Source organism: Ovis canadensis, chromosome 5, assembly GCF_042477335.2.
Source record: "Ovis canadensis isolate MfBH-ARS-UI-01 breed Bighorn chromosome 5, ARS-UI_OviCan_v2, whole genome shotgun sequence".
NCBI lineage: Eukaryota > Metazoa > Chordata > Mammalia > Artiodactyla > Bovidae > Ovis > Ovis canadensis.
The window spans coordinates 120,682,748-120,695,793 of record NC_091249.1 but is presented as its reverse complement, the minus strand read 5'-3'; the positions used below and the strand labels follow the sequence as shown (position 1 = coordinate 120,695,793).

The following is a 13,046-nucleotide window of genomic DNA, read 5'->3' as shown; positions in this document are numbered from 1 at the left end:
AAGTTAATTAAATAATTAAATTTTAATTAAATTTATTTAATTAATTTAAATAATTAAATAAGTTAAATTATTTTTTCGTGGGTCAGAGGTAAACAGCTTTAGTAGTCACAGCACAGCAGGGGCTGTTGTGGGTTAAGCATATACAGATCCTTGAACACAAAGTAGGATGTGCTTTGGGAGAGGAACCATGAGTTTCCAAAAGTGGCTGTGTTTCAGCAGGCAGTAAGCAAGCCAACAGAGTGCATCATGGGAAATGCCAGGCTGGATGAATCACCAGCTGGAGCCAAGACTGCCCAGAGAAATATCAACCATCTCAGATATGAACATGGTGCCACCCTAATGGCAGAAACCAAAGAGGAACTAAGAGCCTCTTGATGAGGGTGAAAGAGGAGAGTGCAAAAGATGGCTTAAAACTCAACATTCAGAAAACTAAGATCATGGCACCCGGTCCCATCAATGCAAGGCAAACAGATGAGGAAACAGTGGAAACAGTGTCAGATCTTCTTTTCTTGGCTCCAAAAAAATGACTGTGGATGGTGACTGCAGCCATGAAATTAAAAGTTACTTGTTCTTTGTAAGAAAAGCTATGCAAACCTAGACAGCATATTAAAAAGCAGATATCCCTTTGCTGACAAAGGTTCATCTAGTCAAGGCTATGGTTTTTCCCAGTAGTCATGCATGGATGTGAGAGTTGGACTACAAAGAAAGCTGAGCGCCAAAGAATTGATGCTCTTGAACTGTGGTGTTGGAGGACTCTTGAGAGTCCTTTGGACAGCAAGGAGATCAAACCAGTCAATTCCAAAGGAAATCAACTCTGATTATTCATTCAAAGGACTGATGCTGATGCTGAAGCTCCAGTACTCTGACCACCAGATGCAAACAGCCAACTCATTGGCAAAGACCCTGTGGACGGGGAAGACTGAGGGCAGGAGGAAAAGGGGGCTGTAGAGGACGAGATGGTTGGATGGTGCTGGGAGCCACTGCGGGAGACCCCACTCATGACAAAGGTCATGCGGAGAAGACTTGACGGGCAAAGGCAGATCAGGATTCGAGGGGCTCCCTGGACCTGCTCGAGCATCTACCCCAAAACCAGAATCTGTCTGTCTTACTATTTTGTGCCTTTCACCAACTCTTCTGACATTAACAGGGGGCTATCCCTGACCACCTTTCTCTGGGGAAAATCAACTTACGGCTTTAGTTAATAAGTCTCCTGGACATGAGAGGAATATTTCAAATCAAACCCCCTCTGTTAGCATTCTGGCTTGCTTGGCAGGTTTGCATGTGATTATTGCACAGCCTCGCAGCTACGCATGTGATTATTCACAGCCTCCCAACTGTGAGAGGCATGGGAAGCCTAAAATTATAGAGCCTTTCGAAGAGTTAAAAACTATTCGAGTAGTGCTGGTGTAGGACTTCACTGCTGAGCCAATGCTTGCTGCTAAGTTCCCATATCTCTTATTCACTGTGCCCCTGGGAGTGCATTAGTTAACATAGTTGGAATGTAAGAAAAACAAGTGTAGCCTTGAAGTTAACCACATCAGACCTTTGAGCTAATTGGTTCTTTCTTTGTTGTAACTCACTGCACCTTTGCTCTGTGAGAAATGTAACTCTGTTTAGCATTTTCTGAGGCTGACATAGATTAGAAATATAAAGAAAAAACATTTCAAGGGAAAATAAGCTTTCTGGTTGAGCAGCCTTTATCAAAAGAGGGTCATAAAATGTCCACAGGCCTCCAAGGCCAGAAGATAATGCACACAACATTGTTTATGGGAAAAGGTTTGCAGAAAAAATCCTGGTTTCGATAAGGGCAAAACTACTGGAATGTTTGGGCTGACTCTGTATGACTTTGCATCTGGCAAGTCAAGGTATAAAAGTCCCTTTTGAAAATAAAGTTATGGGCCTCGCTCACTGAAGAAGCCTGGTCTCCCCGTGTCTTTCTTTCTTTCTCTCCTCTATTTTTTTATCTGCAACATTCTGTATCTCTCTCTCTAAATCATTCTGTTCGCTGACACCATTTCTCCTGAGAGTTCCCCCTGGATCCTGCAGGGGCTGGACCCCACCAGGATGGCATCACCGACTCAATGTACATGAGCTTGAGCAAACTCAGAGACAGTGAAGGACAGGGAAGCCTGGCGTGCTGCAGTCCATGGGGTCACGGAGAGTCAGACATGACTTAGTGACTGAACAACAAGTGATATTTGGGGGTTCACAGGTGGCACAAGTGGTAAAGAACTTGTGTGCCAATGCAGGTGACATAAGAGACACAGGTTTGATCCTTGGGTCGGGAGAAACCCCTGAAGTAGGAAATGGCAACTCATTCATTCTTGCCTGGAGAATCCCAAGGATACAGGAGATGGACAAGCTACAGTCCAAGCGGTCACAAAAAGTCGGACACAACTGAAATGACTTAGCATGCGCACAAATGATAAAATATCAAAGGCGGGAGAAGGGGACAACGGAGGATGAGATAGTTAGATAGCATCACCGATTCAACAGATACGAATTTAAGCAAACTCCGGGAGATAGTGAAGGACAGAGGAGCCTGATGTGCTGCAGTCCGTGGGGTCATAAAGAGTCGGACATGACTTAGAGATTGAACAGTAACAATAACAAAGCAAGACTGCTCTTTGTCTGAAAGGGAGACATAACCTTGGCCCTAGAAGCTGTTCACTACAAACATACCCCAGAGAAATGGCCCAGGTAAAGACCAGTCAGGGCCTTGCATTCTTGGCATAGCCAGTAAGGTGAGTGGGAACGCAAGAAATCAATGCACGAGTATCTTGTAACATACCTTAATAATAAGCTTGCTAGATTTCTAATGCTATAAAAAAGTAGATCAGAGGAAGGTCATAAATATAATGCAACAATATTTCAGCAAGCCATTTAACTCATCATTATAATCACTAGGTTGTAATGAAGTGAACTAGACAGAAGTATAGCTAAATGGATTTGTAGGCTGAACAATGATACGTATGGAATCTAGATTTAAGATGTGATGGAAATTTTTTAGGAAATGATCAAGTATGACTTGGAATTCTATGCTTAATCCTCTCATTTTTCAAAATTTTTGGCAAAAATTTGGATGAAGACAAAAAGAAAATGTTACATGCAGCACAAAAAAAGGAGCTGAACTTGTTCTAATAATCTGACAGAAACATTCTGAGGTGACATCAAAAAAGTGAAGTGAAAGTCAGTCAGTCGTGTCTGACTGTGACCCGAGGTGATATCAAAGCTGATTTCAAATATGTAAAGAGCTTTTTTTAAAAAAAATGAAATAAGAACTTTATTTCTCATTTAACTTCAGGTTTCAAGTAAGGCTGATATTTTGTGTGCCAGGATATCATGTCTAAATTATTTCTTCAAAAACAGTAAGAGAAATGCTCATGTGTGAGCTAACACTGTCTTTTCCACCTTCAAATATCTGTATCAAGAAAATTTATCTCTCTTTTTGCTTAGAATAGAAAAGCTATGTTGCTTACCATTTAGGATTAAAAAAAAAACAACAAAGTGAGTATCTGTGATGAGTGGGACATACTTCTACAATGATGAGTAGTCAATGATAAAAAAAGATGATCGCTCATATCGGACAAGAGATTTTAGAGGTATCAAAATTTCCTAGGATGGATGACTTTCTAGCAGATTAAGCTGGCTTAACTCGATCTATCTTAGGTAAACATATAGAATAAGACTGTTGACATTCAATGTTGTTGTTGTTCAGTGGCTAAGTTGTGTCTGACTCTTTGCAACCCTATGGACAGCAGCACACCAGGCTCCTTGGTCCTCCATTATCTCCCAGAGTTTGCTCAAACTCATGTCCACTGAGACGGTGATGCCATCCAACCATCTCATCCTCTGTCACCCCCTTCTCCTCCTGCCTTCAATCTTTCCCAGCATCAGGGGCTTTTTCAGTGAGTTGGCTCTTCGAAGTAGGTGGCCAAAGTGTTGGAGCTTCAGCATCAGTCCTTCTAATGCATATTCACGGTTGAGCTCCTTTAGGATGGACTGGTTGGATCTCCTTGCTGTCCGTCCTCCACAGGTGAAGGGGCAGCAGGGGCTTCCTGGCGGGAGGCACAGGGTGCCGCCTCTCAGGACACAGACAAGGACTTCTGCAGCTACCCCACAGAAGGTCTCATGCCACATCAGGAAAGGAGACAGAGGACAGCAGTGCTCAAAGAACCTTAAGGCCTACTAAAGGTTAATGGATTCTCCTTCTTCCAGCCGTTCTCAATCTAATAAGGAAGATACAAAAATTAGGGGAAAAAAAAAACTATATTAAAAGACACAGTTGGGACTTCTCTGGTGGTTCAGTGGCTAAGACTCTGCTTTCTCAATACAGGGGGCCTGCATTTGATCCCTGGTCTGGGAGCTAGATTCCACATGCCACAATTAGCAACCAAGAGTTATCATTCCACAACCAGATCCTGCAAGCAAGGAAGATTTAAGATCCTGAGTGTGGCAACCAAGACCTGGAGCAGGCCAAGAGGGAAAATAAAAGACAAGGTGAAATAGCAGTTAAACATATACACAAGTAATACGTAGTGATGGTTCGGAAACACACAGGGAGATCCGACTTCTGGGGCCAGAGAAAGACTCAGAAAGTCAGTAACACTGTGAAAGACGGAGTGGGATTCCAAGGAGGGGGAAACACAGAAGAACCAGCTGAACTTATGTTAGAAGCAAAAGACAGAAACGGAAACTAAGGGCACACGGAAGCAACCAGCCGCAGAACCAAGACTCCCATTTCTGTGTGAGTTCATCTCTACTTTCATGTTGCTGAATACTTTGCACTAAACTGGCGTGACTGATGATGAATAACTGAAGCTTTCTCCTGGGTAACTGCTGAGGGGGAGAAACTAAATTGGGTTCACTCTAATGTCAAAAATACTGATCATCTTTTTTCTTCAAGCTTGATTTTGGATATAAAATAAACATTAATTCCTTCTTTGGAGTTTTTCTAGTAGAACGTCACTCTGTGCTAGAAATAATTACCATTCTCTAGAAGCACGAGGATGTTTGGCCATAAACCGATATTACTCCTAATTCAGATCATCATGAAATGGGTTCTCAATTACACTGAATGTTCTTGAATCTAAGTGGGTAAAAAAAGATATATTGAAGTTATTTGACTTAAACGTTTCTCTTAGGATAAGTACTTTCAGGAAGGAGAGAAGAACCATGCGTGCAGTAAAATTCCAGTCATCTAACGGAAAAGGAAAACAGTTGCCATACATCTTTAAGATTAACTTTAATAGAGTTTTACTCCATAAGTTTGCAGACTGTCTTCTCATTCCAACTTTGTAATTAGCTGTAGGAACTTAGGCAAACTGCTTGATTTCTTTGGGTTCCATCTATTACATAAAGGGCTTTGGGTTATATGGACCTCAAAATTCCAATCTAGACCCCAAGGTGCAGTGCAATAGAAAGTGGGGATATGCAGGCACCACCTCCGAGTTCCCTGTCTTAAGCTGCTCTGCTCTGGACACGCTGCCTGCAGTCCTATCTCTTTGCACAGCAGCCGTCCACTCTCCCTGCTGGGCCAGGGCTGGGGCCTTGTCATCTGTGTGCATGGTCTGCTGATGAGGCTGGAACTTTCCAGACGCCCTCCCACTCCGGACACTCCCCATCCCAGGCATCACTGCCGTCGCTTCTCTGAAGTCTGGTCCAAGCATCCAAGGATAACCGTTCCCTTGCTTGCCTCCTTTACTCTGCACATGGAATGTATGGTCTGCTTCCTCGCCTCTATCATCTAGCTTCTATTTCAGTGCTTTAACACAAGCACTTAGTTGTTCACTTTGGGATTAGTGAGAACTTTTGTTGTTTTGATATCGAATTCTGGCAAGAAAATGGAATCATCCTGCCTTATTCTTTCCCAGCTAATTCGCTCACATGATTCAGATGTAAAATCCTTAAGCATCTTCCTTATTCCACAAAAGTTGACCTTTACCAGCGTCACCAGTTTAAAATGAGTAACGCAGCCTCTATTCCTTCGTAATCCATATAACTTCACTTTTACAAACAGCACATATTTCATTAATTTTAAATAGATCTTTTGTTAAGTTATTATCTATGTGACCTTTTCACAACTACTCACATGAAGTTTTCCAGGGCTTTTATCATCAACTCCCAGAAGGCACATCCCAGTAGGTAACTCACTTAGTACAACATGGTGTGCAAATAGGCAATTAAAACTATTTTCATTAAAGTGATAGGTTAAATGTCACAGATAAACCAACAAAAGATTTAAATACATGAGTATTTTCTTCCAGTTACTGCTGGTCATTTCTTATTGGATATTATTTTCATTTTATGACATGAATAAAAGCTCAGTGAGCAACATGGCAGAGGGAAAATGCCATGTACAACTGGGGGTTTCTTTTTCACTTTGGTTTATGCTCTTATAAATGTATTTGAGAACAAAAAACAATGGCTATTTATCAAAAAAGACAGGTTTATTAAATTACCAAATGCATAACCATAAACGTGACCATAGTGAGATCATAATCCAAACAACGTAGATACTCCTTTAAGTTGATTCCCACATTGCCAGAAACGGCTTCAAGAGCACAGGCTGGCCCTGAGGCCAGGAGTGGGGCCAGGAGGACAGAGGGGGCTATCCAGCTGCCAGTGGCTGAGCTATTGTACAGGAGGCCATGATCGAAACCATCCCAAGAAAAAGAAATGTGAAAAAGCAAAATGGTTGTCTTGGGAGGCCTTAAATAGCTGAGAAAAGAAGAGAAGCGAAAATCAAAGAAGAAAAGGAAAGATACGTCCATCCGAATGCAGAGTTCAAAAGAATAGCAAGGAGAGATAAGAAAGCCTTCCTCAGTGATCAGTGTAAAGAAATAGAGGAAAACAATAGAATGGGAAAGACTAGAGATGTCTTCAAAAAAATTAGAGATACCAAGGGAATTTTTCATGCAAAGACAGGCACAATAAAGGACAGATATGGTACGGACCTAACAGAAGCAGAAGATAAGAAGAGGTGGCAAGAATACAAAGAACTATACCAAAAAGATCTTCATGACCCAGATAACCATGATGGTGTGATCACTCACCTAGAGCCAGACATCCTGGAATGCTAAGTCAAGCGGGCTTTACGAAGTATCACTACGAACAAAGCTAGTGGAGGTGATGGAATTCCAGTGGAGCTATTTAAAATCCTAAAACATGATGTTGTGAAAGTGCTGCACTCAATATGCCAGCAAATTTTTGAAAACTCAGTAGTGGCCACAGGACTGGAAAAAGTCAGTTTTCATTCCAATCCCAAAGAAAGGCAATGCCAAGGCTAATTCATGTCAATGTATGGCAAAAACAACCACAATATTGTAAAGTAATTAGGTTCCAATTAAAATAAATAAAATGATTTAAAGAAGAAAAGAAAAGCTAATGCCTAAGAATGCTCAAACTATTGCACAATTGCACTCATCTCACACACTAGCAAAGTAATGCTCAAAATTCTCTAAGCTAGGCTTCAACAGTACGTGAACTGAGAATTTTCAGATGTTCAAGCTGGATTTAGAACAGACAGAGGAACCAGAGATCAAATTGCCATCATAAACTGGAGCATAGAAAAGGGAAGGGAAAGAATCTGCTTGCAATGCAGGAGACCTGGGTTCGATCCTTGGGTCAGGAATACCCCCTGGAGAAGGAAAAGGCTACCTAGTCCAGTGCTGAGGCCTGGAAAATTCCATGGATAGAGGAGCCTGGAAGGCTAGAGTCCATGGGGTCGCACAGAGTCGGATACGACTGAGCATGCACGTACGGCATTTCATTTAATCTGTCATGTAACAGATCTGAAAAGTAGTCTGTCAATGAGCCCAACTGACACTCAACAGGAGAGCACACAAACCCCAAGGTTTATTAATATTTATGGCCAACTTTACCATAAAAAGTTTTGGAAGCATGTTCTTGGACTTGTTCACTAGTTTATACCTGCCTATGGATCATATAAAATAACTTCAATGTTAATTCAACAATGAAAGCTTTAGTTGCCTAAAAAATGAAGTAAAATAGGTCAAATATTTAATTCATCACAGTAAAAACTTTTTATTTCCTTAGCAACCTAGATTGTTATTCAAATAGAAAAACCCATATGGCTCATCTTTATGAGATGGATATCACACATACCTCAACACTGCTTTGGAAATCCAAGAACATTTTGAAAGATCCTTGACATCAATATCATCTTTCCTTTTGGCAAAAACCTTGTCATTTTCCCTGGGATACTGCCAGAACATATCCTAACTTGGACTTGGAAAAACTACTCTTCATAGCTTAATCATTTCCCACCTCAACTATTAAAATTACACTCTTCATAAATCTGTCTTCAGTACACTCAGGGGGTGGAGACAGTTCAGCCAAATTATCTTATCTAACCTTGTCTTATATACTCTGGTTTTCTATACATCCAGCACGTTTGAGAAACTGTTATTCTGTTCACTGCTCTCCACCTCTGACAGGTTTTGAGCTCTCCAAAGGTTACTTGTCCTCCAAACCACCTCCTGCATGTCCACTAGTCTTCCAACCTTGATTAGTCTGTCTCTCGTTATGAATTTCTGAGTCTGTGAACTGTGACTCTGCTTGAACTGCACTTAAAACTCTTTCCTATGACAAATGCTTTATATTTTATCTCAGAATTCATTTCTCCGTCTTTATTCATGGGTGACTTTAGACAAAATGTTTGGTCTACTGCTATTTGAAATTTTGTTTGCATGTTTTCCAAACATGTAAAGGTTTTATGTGTTAAAAATCAAGAGAGAACTTACTGACCTACACATTGAGAACACTCTTTTCTATTAAATTAGAACTCAGTCGTCTCCCCATCCTGTTCCTGCTTCCAGACGCCCACATCACAACCAGGAGGCGGTGGTGGTTCAGTCGCTTAGTCACGTCTGACTCTGTGCGACCCCAGGGACTGCAGCCCACCAGGCTCCTCCATCCATGGGGTTTCCCGGGCAAGAGTACTGGAGTGGGCTGCCCTTCCCTTCTCCAGGGGATCTTCCTAACCAAACGGTTGAATCCCTGTCTCCTGCATTGCAGGCAGATTCTTTGCTAAGCCGTCAGGGAACACTCTAGTAGGAAGACAAAGAAATGCATGCCTCAGATTAATTTTTAATTAACGTTTTGATTGAACAATCTAGGCCCAAATAGATAACTACTTATGCTTTAAAACTACTGATGGTTTTCTAAGGCTGGGTATTTTTATTTTGAGTAGCGGGGCCTGATAGTAATCTGATAGCTCACTGAACTGAAAATCTAATCTATACTTCATGCTGCTCCTCAGCTCAGATTACTTTAGTAGCAACTAGTATTTATTATTAGCTTGGACTCCTTGGACTGCAAGGAGATCAAACTAGTCCATCCTGAAGGAAGTCAGTCCTGAATATTCACTGGAAGGACTGATGCTGAAGCTGAAATTCCAGTACTTCGGCCACCTGATGTGAAGAACTGACTTGCTAGAAAAAGACCCTGACGCTGGGAAAGACTGAAGGCGGGAGAAGGGGATGACAGAGGATGAGATGGTTGGATGGCATCACCAACTCAACGGACATGAGTGTGAGTAAACTCCGGGAGTTGGTGATGGACAGGGAGGCCTGGCGTGCTGCAGTCCACGGGGTCGCAGAGTCAGACGTGACTGAGCAACTGCAGTGAACTGAATATTTATTAAACACTCAGAATGTGTTAAGAACGGTGCCATGTTCTTTTTTAAAATTAACTTTTATTATAGTCACTTTACAATGTTGCATTTGTTTCTGCTGTGCAGCAAAGTGAATCAGGGATACATACACACACATCTCTTGTGTGGATTTCCTTCCCATTTAGCTCATCACAGAGCACTGAGTAGAGTCCCCTGTGCTGTGCAAGAGGCTCTCATTACTCGTCTATCTCATGCACAGCAGTGTCTATAAGTCAACACCCCTCTCGTGATTCAGTCCATCCTCCTTCCCCCGCTGCTCTCCGTATGTCTGCTCTCTACATCTGTGTCTCTATGTCTGTGTCATTCATCTGCATCATTTTTCTAGATTCCACATGTGAGAATTCCAAAGGGAAAGGGGAGTCAGGGACAGAAAAATGTTTTTTTATTGCGTTTCCTATGTACTCTTTGAAAGTAAAACTTTTTTCAAAAAGTCAAATGCCTAAATTATAATTATGTTGGAAATAAAAGCTGATCCCCCTGGCCATGAGACCCTTTGTCACTTCGTCTCTCCTATCTTTCCAAGCTCACCTTAAGCGCCTCTCCCGGGCTGCATGCCCAGGTCACCGTGCGCTTCTTCCCTTTCCGCAGACATGAAAGCCCCGCCCACAACAGCCCTGCAGTGGCAGCTCTCTGTGCTTTTCCCAGCCCTTGGCAAAGGGAGATGAGTTTCAATCTTTCATCTAAACACAAAAGTCACCTTCCAGAGAGGTTTCCTAAGACTCTAAAATAAGTTAGGTGCTACCTGTGACTATCTCTCTGAGCAACACTCTTAAAAGTAAAGTTTGCAATAATACGTTTATTTGAGATTCCTGTTTAAACATATGTCTCTCCCACTACACTGAATTTCATGACTGAAGACATCATAGTTATATTTTCCACCAATGTATATGGTATATGGAATGCAACTGATGCTAAGTATTAATCAAATAAAGTAATTAACCCAAATCTCACAACAATAAGTTTCAAAAGAATGTAAAGAAAGAAACATACCTGTTTAAAAAAGGGATATATTTCTAAGTTTTGAAGTCACTTAAGAACAGGGTGATATGTGCTTCAAAAAATAGTTATTTCTGTATTTATTTTTTATCAAAATTGGTTAGAATATTTTTGACAGAATAATAAACTCCTTCAAATTATAGCCTCATTAGCTCATAAAGTCCACACTAAAAAGAACTGAATAATATAAATATGACTCTTAGAAGTAATATCAATTTTTCAACACTTACAAAATTTTAATATATGATTACCTATCCTTGATTTTTAAAAAGTACTTTAAAAAATGTTTTTTAAAAAGGCAAAGATAGATATCCAAGACTTTTATTTTATTCAACAAATGACAGATGTTAAACATAGAAAGGATTTTTTTCTTAATTTTAGCAGCCAAGATGGGAAATAATGAATACCACCTGCTGGTAGCAAGTAATCTTAGAAGATAAATTCATTTGAAAGTCTTATCAAAGATCTTCAAAAATGCTCTGAATACTAATCCATAGACTAACATGTAAGAGAAGAAAAAAAAAGATAAAAACATATTTTAAAAAAACAGAAAATACAGAATACATGTACTCCTGTAAGAAACAAGATTATTAAAGATGCTATGAAGTCACTTTCTAAATCTCTCCCAGGTTGCTATATAAAGCCTTTTATTTTGAATGCAGATAATGTCAAACATGATACTGTTTTCTCAAGTTTGACACAGAATTTAGGGAAATTTTTTTTCTAGCAAAGGTTACATTTTCTACGTATATTTGTTAAGTGCTCAGTCTGAGGCACAGCTGTATCAGGTACCGAATAATATTCTTTCTGGAATTGAAATTCATGCCCATAAACAGGCACCAATGACAATCAACTTCAGTTTGACAGAAAAGGACAAATGAAGCCAAGTAAAGAGCCGAAAAGTCCCATACACACAAAACCTGATTATAATGACAGCTCTTAATATTACTTTCACATTTTAAATGACAAGAAGCTATGCAACACTTAATATAACATGCAATCCCTCAAGATGAATCTGTGAAAAAGTGTTATGTTATTCAGTAACTGAAAATCTAAACACAGAAAAAAGAGTATCTAAAGGAAAAGAGAGATGGTAAATATGACCAGCGGACTAGTGAAGAAATGAAAAAAATTTTAAAATGCGTAATAGACTTTCATAAGTAATTAACATGGCTGGTCATACAATCAGCATTTAGCAAGCAGAAGATTGATTAAAATCCTCAAAAATTTACTCAAATTTATGAAGGAAATGAGAGGAAGAGGCAAAAACATACACATTGCTGTCCACTGGAGACAACATAACCCAGACTCTTGGGTCTCGAGAGCCTAAAAGATACTCAAGTGTCTTCCAAGGAGCTGGCCATAAAGATGAAGCTCTCTCTACGGTATTTACCGTGAAAGCTGGGAAGGACAGCAAGAGCACAGAGCATGTCTAGGTGAGGGCAATCGCTGCAAGGTGGCTCCTTAAGATGAAATAATCCATTCTTCTCATCTACGAGGCCCCGCACATCCTGAGTTCCGTCCCTTCCCTGACCTCATCTCCTATTACACCCCCTCAGCCTGACTTCACCCACCCTGCTCTTTCTGCACCCCATGGAGCCTGGAGGCTCATCTTCCAGGTGTCTGCACAGCGTGTTCCCTCACTTCCACCCGGCACTTCACTCGTTTTATTCCACTCCTGTTGAGGCCTTCCCTGGCCAAACACTCAACCTGTGCCCGTACCAACAGTCCTCCTCTTCCCGCTATGCTTTGTTTTTGCACACCATTTAACACACTATGTACGCTTTACTCATCTAACACATTTCTTCCCCCTCCAGAACACAGGGTGCAGGAGAGCTGGGAGTTCCGTTTTTTTGTGGGGTCTTCTGTATGCGGCGTACATGGGAGGCACTCAGTAACTGTTTGAGCAAACGACTGAATAATCTAACAGAATATCTAGCCTTAAATACTTTTAAAGTAATATTCTACTTAAAATATACGGGTATATCTGAGTAGCATCGCATACTTTCTCAAGTATTAATGGATAAAGTTTTCATTTCATCCACAAATTTAGGAAGAGTCCAGAGTTTGTGCATAATTTTTGAATACACATGTAATTTACAACTAAATAGGAATACAAATAACTTACAACTAGAAAGGGGTAAACTTCATACATAAAAAAAGAAGTGAACATTACAATATCTTTGGCTGATGTTGACAAGAGAAGTTTAGCTTTTATATAAAATAGCTTGAACGTTTATGGCACTGCAACATAAACAGAAATATTCCAACATATTAACTGTTCAACTTCCATCATAAGTAAAATAAGCATTTTTTAAGAACTTTGATTCAACTGATTTTCAGTTGTCTTAAT

The 13,046-nt window shown here is 40.4% G+C and overlaps 1 protein-coding gene across 5 annotated transcripts in view; it reads right to left on the bottom strand.

The window, feature by feature from the left end:
- The window catches only part of FER (FER tyrosine kinase), a 475,599-nt gene that overhangs the window by 108,401 nt on the left and 354,152 nt on the right, over positions 1-13,046 (bottom strand). The window lies entirely within an intron of this gene.